Source organism: Nomascus leucogenys, chromosome 4 (assembly GCF_006542625.1).
Source record: "Nomascus leucogenys isolate Asia chromosome 4, Asia_NLE_v1, whole genome shotgun sequence".
NCBI classification, from domain to species: Eukaryota; Metazoa; Chordata; class Mammalia; order Primates; family Hylobatidae; genus Nomascus; species Nomascus leucogenys.
This window is the reverse complement of record NC_044384.1, coordinates 150,109,622-150,116,063: the sequence shown is the minus strand read 5'-3', so window position 1 is coordinate 150,116,063 and position 6,442 is coordinate 150,109,622. Positions and strand designations below refer to the sequence as shown.

The window sequence follows — 6,442 nt, the reverse complement described above, 5'->3', positions numbered from 1 at the left end:
CCAGGTGGTGTGACCCTCCACCTACCAGCCAGCCTGGGGCCCGGATCACCGTGTGGCCACTCCTCCTGGGGACTTCCCTGGCCTCCCGCTCCCCTCGCCACAGCTGCGGGTAAAGCAGCCCCAGCTCACCCTAGCCAGCCATTGTCCAAGGCCAAGGCCTGCCTGTCCACCTGAATACCCAGTGTCCAGGGTAACCAACCGGACCCTAACCCAACCCTGCAACAGGTAGTTACACAAATCAGCACAGACCCAAGACACTTAGAGCAGCATTCGCTTTATCCTCCGCAGGGTGATGGGAGCTGCTGTCAGAGTTCTCGCCAGACCCTCTCAGGGAACCCCAAGCCTGTGCTCAGCCTCACATGCTCTGGGTGGACTTGGTTTCAGCAGGAACCACATCTGACCCTGTATGAGCTGACCCCCATCACTAGGAAATGTACCTTAAGTCAGAAAATTATTCACACTTTGAGTCCCCTCAACTTCGGCTGAACTAATAGCAATTACATTAAAAATGTGTCTGCCCTTCATCTTCTTTGACTTTGATATTAAATATCTCTACTATTAATTCAGTTGCCTAAAGTCGTTACTGCTACCTCATGTTTAATTAGGCCCAACCTGGCCACTCAAACCATATAGAAGACTCAGGCGAGAGCTCAGATGTAGGCTCAGGCTAAAGTTCCAGTGTGGATTCAGGTGTGGGCTCAGGTGCAGCCTGAGATGACATGGGCCAGGTCAGCTGATGGGTCAGGTGTGGGCCCAGGTGCAGCCTGAGATGAGGGCTCAGGTGTGGGCCCAGGTGCAGCCTGAGATGAGGGCTCAGGTGTGGGCCCAGGTGCAGCCTGAGATGAGGGCTCAGGTGTGGGCTCAGGTGCAGCCTGAGATGAGGGCTCAGGTGTGGCTCAGGTGTGGGCTCAGGGTGAGAGTTCAGCTTGCTGCCTGGTATGTGAACCCCAGGCCTGCCCTTGGCTTTTGAGCTGATGTCTGTGCCTGGACTTTCCCGCGACCATGGCGGTGCATTCAGCACTCACAGTACCGCATTTGCCTTCACAGCGGTGAGCCGCACACCGGGGAGTGCATGCATTGCCTTAGCTCCCATTTTTACTAGTGAATGTAACAATTAATTAAATAAATACAATTACTAATGAAACCAATAGTAACAATGCTGATGATGAGTAGTCTGTTAGTTTTAACAACTCATCTGATTAAGCCGAGAAGCAGTTCAACAGCAATGAGGACAAGGGAGCGGCCCCAGAGATCCACGCCCTCCCAGGACTCCCCCGACAACGGGGTCTGCTCTTCCCCCACAGCCACACGGGGGCGCCGCAGGACAGCGCGGAGTGGGCCGGGAGAGGGAGGGGAGCGAGGAGAGGGATGGGGTCGGGGGGCGGCCAGGAGAGGGAGGGGAGCAGAGAGAGGGACAGGGTGGGGGGGCCGGAAGGGGGAAGGGGGAAAGAGGAAGGGGAGGGGAGGGGAAGAGAGAAAGAGGGGCGCTGGAGAGGGACAGGAGGAGGAGAGAGGGACGGGGAGGGGGCTGGGAGGACCGAGAAAGGAGGGTCTGGGGAGGGGTAGGAAAGAAGCACCAGGAAGGGGGTGGGGGGCGAAGGGCGAGATAGGGGCCCTGGGGAGGTCGGGGAGTGGGGTGGGGAGCAGTTGGGGTCAAGCAGGCCAGGGAGCTGAGCGGTGGCCGGGGAGCTGGGGGATCCCGGGTGCCTTTGGAAGCCCTGAGGGGGTTCTTCCAGGATGGGCGGGCACCTGCAGCCTTCAGGGCCCCCTGGCAGGGTGCGGAAGGACCCCGAGGGCTGGAGTGTCTGGGCAGCCCCGAGGCAGACGAAAGGAAGCCCCTTGGGAGAGGTGGGGGTCTCCCACCGTTGCTGAGGCTGCCCCCCCTGCCCCCAGGGCCTGCAGGGAAGGGGGTCCCAGGTGACAGTCATGTCCTGTGTCCTGACAGGGTCAGATGCTGGGAGCTGCCCGACGGCAAGGGTGGGCTGGGAGCCATCCTGAAGGCTGAGCTGGGTGGGTTGTAGTGAAGGTGCCAGCCTTCCCTTCTTCCTCTTCGGTGGCCACATTTTAGTAGCCATGTGACCAAGCAAGGTCACTGCAGGGTGGCCCCTCTTGTGCTCATACGGGGACACCTGTGCACAGGCTCCTGGCGTGGGTGGCGCTGAGGGCAGGGGCGTGGATCCAGAACACAGAGCCTCCCTGCCCCCTCCCTGCCCTGGGCCCCAGAACTCACCCACCCTCTGGGCCCCAGCATGCTCCCAGCCAGAGGTGGCCTGGCAGGCGATGGGAGAAGGGCAAGGTCACAGCCTTGTGCTCCCTGCCTGGGGCCCCAGGTGCTCCTGTGATTCCCTGCCCACAGCCCCTGAGACCACCACCCCATAGTGCTGGGCAGAAGGGGTGGGGAGGGGCACCTGCTGTCGGCCTGAGGCGGCCAAGCTGCCCACCCAGGAGGCCCCCAGCGCCCGTGCCCCACTAGAGGAAAGCAGATTCCCAAAACCCATCCCAGGACGAGGCTGGCCTGGGCCCTCTGAGTCAGCATGTAGGGCTCCTGCCACCCTGCAGTTGGCCCCCGAGGCCCTGGATTGGGGTTTCTCCTGGGACCCGCATCCCTGCAGTTGGCCCCGGCGGCCCGGGATTCGGGTTTGTCCTGGGACCCTCGTCCCTGCAGTTGAGCCCCCGGGGCCCTGGATTCCAGTTTCTCCTGGGACCCTCGTCCCTGCAGTTGGCCCCCGAGGCCCTGGATTGGGGTTTCTCCTGGACCCTCGTCCCTGCAGTTGGCCCCCAAGGCCCTGGATTGGGGTTTCTCCTGGGACCCTCGTCCCTGCAGTTGGGCCCTGAGGCCCTGGATTGGGTTTCTCCTGGGACCCCCGTCCCTGCAGTTGGGACCTGAGGCCCTGGATTGGGGTTTCTCCTGGGACCCTCGTCCCTGCAGTTGGCCACCGAGGCCCTGGATTGGGGTTTCTCCTGGGACCCCGTCCCTGCAGTTGGGCCCTGAGGCCCTGGATTCGGGTTTCTCCTGGACCCTCATCCATGTCACCTGCAGGCTGGCTGCTGTCTCCAGCCTCTGTGCAGGGTGGAGCCTCCTGGGGCCGCTGGGGTCTCCATCCATGCCCCGTAAGCAGAGGGTGCTGGGTTGGGACCAGAGGTTCTGCTGCTTCCCCTTGAAGCCCCCGCACCACCTGCATCCGAGCCCACCACAGCTGTGTGGGAGAACCCCCCCGCCATGCCTCCCCCGCACACCCCAGCGGTCCAGGCCAGCCTGGCAGGCAGAATCTCCGGGCTGGACCCCTCCCCACCAGGGGCCCTGGACGTGGCTTCCCCTTTCTACAGGGCAGGGCTTCCCCAGTCGCAGACCCCAGGGTCTCCCCAGGCAGTTCCCAACCTCCCAGGACCCTCAGGGCTGACCCTGCCTGAGAGGCCGGACAGTCGGACCCAGACACTGCCACTGTCAGGCCCCCACCTGGCTGGGACAGCCAGGTATCCCAACACCCCCGCCCCTAGGAAATGGAAACAGGGCTCTTTTAAAATGAAAATCCAGTGTGTGGCTTTGAGTAACAGGAGAGTTTTCTGTCATCAGCAGTGGATAGAATTTCTCAAACCCAGACAGACTCAGAGCCCCACCGTGGCCCCCCACCCTCTGGATGAGAGGTGCCAAGATCCCTCCCGAGGCTACACTGAGGCTGGAGGGAAGAGGGAGGGCGTGACAGGCCAGTGTCAGCGGGGACTTGAGTCTTTCCTGGAGAGAGGTAAGTGGCCTCTTCCACAAGCCCCCTGGGTCCACACAGGAGGGAGGTTAATTTGCACCTGACACGGAGCCTGAGCCAAAGCTTCCTGTCCTATCCCAGGAGCCACACATGGCCAGGAATTCGGAATCCCCAAGAGGGAGCTCTCCCCAGGGGAAGAAGCGGTGGGCGTGAGGGGCCCCTGCAGGTTGGAGGGACAGAAGGACCGGCCCAGGTTTCTCTGGCCTGGAAACCTCCCCTGGGTGGAGGGCTGCTTGGCTGGCTTTGCTTGGTTTTATTGGAGTTACACACACAGGAAGAGGCTGGAGCACACAGGAACAGCTCAGGGCAGACCCACAAAACCACCAGGGGCAAGAGACAGGAGGGACTGGGCTGCTGGCGGGGGCGGGGTCTCGGAGGCAGGGTGGGGTCTCGGAGGCGGGTGGGGTCTCGGAGGGGGCGGGGTCTCAGAAGCGGGGGCGGGGTCTCGGAGGCTGGGGGCGGGGTCTCGGAGGCGGGGGCGGGGTCTCGGAGGCGGGGTGGGGTCTCGGAGGGGGCGGGGTCTCGGAGGCGGGGGCGGGGTCTCGGGGGCGGGGTCTCGGAGGCGGGGCGGGGTCTCGGAGGGGCGGGGTCTCGGAGGCGGGGGCGGGGTCTCGGAGGCGGGGGCGGGGCCTCGGAGGCGGGGCGGGCGTCTCAAAGGCGGGGTTGGGGGGTGTCTCGGAGGCGAGGCGGGATCTCAGAGGCGAGGGTTGCCTGAACTTCGGGGCGTCACACTTGCTGCGGGTAGATCCCGGGGTTCAGCCGACACATGCACATCAGCCAGAAGACGCACACGGCCATGGACACCCAGATCCAGAAGTCCTCGTAGGGCTCGGTGTGCAGCCTGCGGCAGGCGCGGCCAGGGCGCTCGTCTTCCTCCCGGCGGCACCCACAGCGGGCCTTGTGGAACCTGGACCTCAGCCGCCTCTTCTGGTAATAGCCTTGGGAGACGCAGCCATTGCCCTGGGGGCCGTAGGCAACGTGGCCACCGCCCTTGCGCTTTATGACATCGAAGACTGAGAAGGGGATGGTGATGGAGCCCTCACTAACCATGATGGGACCCTCGGCATTGGTCCCCAGAGGGGCGTCGTGACCCGCGGTGACCAGGCCACCTTCCTTCTCTTTGCCTTCAGTGATGTCAGTAAAGGAATCTGTGCCTTGGACGTCAGCAGGGAAGGAGGGTGCAAGGGAGCCCTTGACCTGGGAGGGGAGGCCACCAGCACTGGTCTCTGGCAGGGGGTCGTGACCCGCAGGGGCGAGGCCCTGGCCGCCTCCTTCCTTCCCGTTGCCTTCAGCCACCTCAGCAACGGCATCCTTGACATCAGTAAAGATGAAGGGGAAGGTGATGGAGGCCTCTTTAGTGGCCACAGGGCCATCGGTGGGCTCCGAGAGGGTGTTGGTGAAGATGCTGGTGAGGGAGGAGGGGAAGGTGAGGGAGCCCTCCCCGCTGGCCGAGAGGCTCACGCAGTAGAACACAGTGGGCGTGTGTCTCCCCGCAGGGACGAGGCCATTGTTGAGGGAGACGGGGCCCCGGCCCTGGGCCACGCAAACGGGGCTGCAGAGGGAGCCCCGGCCCTTGAAGACGAAGCCTTTGAGCTCGAAGGTCTGGATGCTGCTGCCGAGGAGGCCGGGGCCGTGGAGGAGGGGGTCTCCAATGGCCACCGGGAAGCCTTTGCCCCCAGGCACGGCCACAGAATCCCCAGACAGGTAGATGGAACCCCGGCCGATGAGCAGGGCCCCACGGCTGCCGGTCACAGGGAGAGAGGCCCCTGCAGGGGTGGCAGGGCCCTCAGCGGCAGGCACCTGGTCATTGCTGGTGCCCACAAGGGAGAAGGGGATGGCGATGACACCGCCACCCTTGCCGAGGTCGTCGCCAGGGGTGGGCAGCGGTTTGCCCCTGGAGACGGCGCCAGTGCCATCCCAGGCCGTGGCGGGGAAGTTGCCTTTTGTGGTGTTGGCACTCCAGGCAGGGTCTGGGGCCTTCTGGAGGAAGCAGACCCCCAGCTCACAGGCCTCACAGCAGCCCTCATAGGCCTCCCTGGGGTGCCGGGCTGGGCCGAGGCCATCCCCGTAGCAGTCCTGCAGGATGTGCAAGACCAGCCTGCTGAGGAAGGGCTGCTCGCCCGGGGGCCTCACCTGGCAGTCCCCGGGCGCAGGGCACAGCCTGCACCGCTGGCCCCAGATGCGCATCTTCACCAGCCCCCGGCGGCCGGCCCTGTCCCACCACAGGTGGAAGAGGACGTGCACGTGGGCCGAGTCCCAGGTCCCCGGACAGTGACTGCACTGGAGCCTGCAGCGGGGAAAGAAGTGTGTGTGAGTGCAGGAGAAAGAGGCCCCACGGCCGGCCCTCGCACTCTGCTCTGCGGCCTCCTTGCCCATCCGACCCCAGCGCCTCGCTGCCCCCTGCCTCACATCCCACACTCAAACCTCAAACCTCAAACCTCACCCACCAGCCACCCAGGGCCGCGGCCAAGGCAGCCTCGAACCTGCTCCTGCCTGTGCCGAGGCTCTGAAACCGCCAACCCCTCAGCCACACACAGGCAAAAGCAGGCCCATGCACACCAGCCTGCAGCCCCCTCATGTGGAGCGCTGAGAAGCAAAGCAAACCTCCTCTCAGCAGTTTTTCAACAGAACCCGCTCCAGCCTGGCCTCCGTGAGGCCTGCGTGGCTCTGCTGGTGTTTTG

The 6,442-nt window shown here is 64.2% G+C and overlaps 1 pseudogene; it reads right to left on the bottom strand.

Moving 5' to 3' along the window:
• Window positions 1–4,371: 4,371 nt before the first annotated feature.
• On the bottom strand, window positions 4,372–6,165 carry LOC115834731 (annotated as a pseudogene).
• Between the last annotated feature and the right edge of the window lie 277 nt (window positions 6,166–6,442).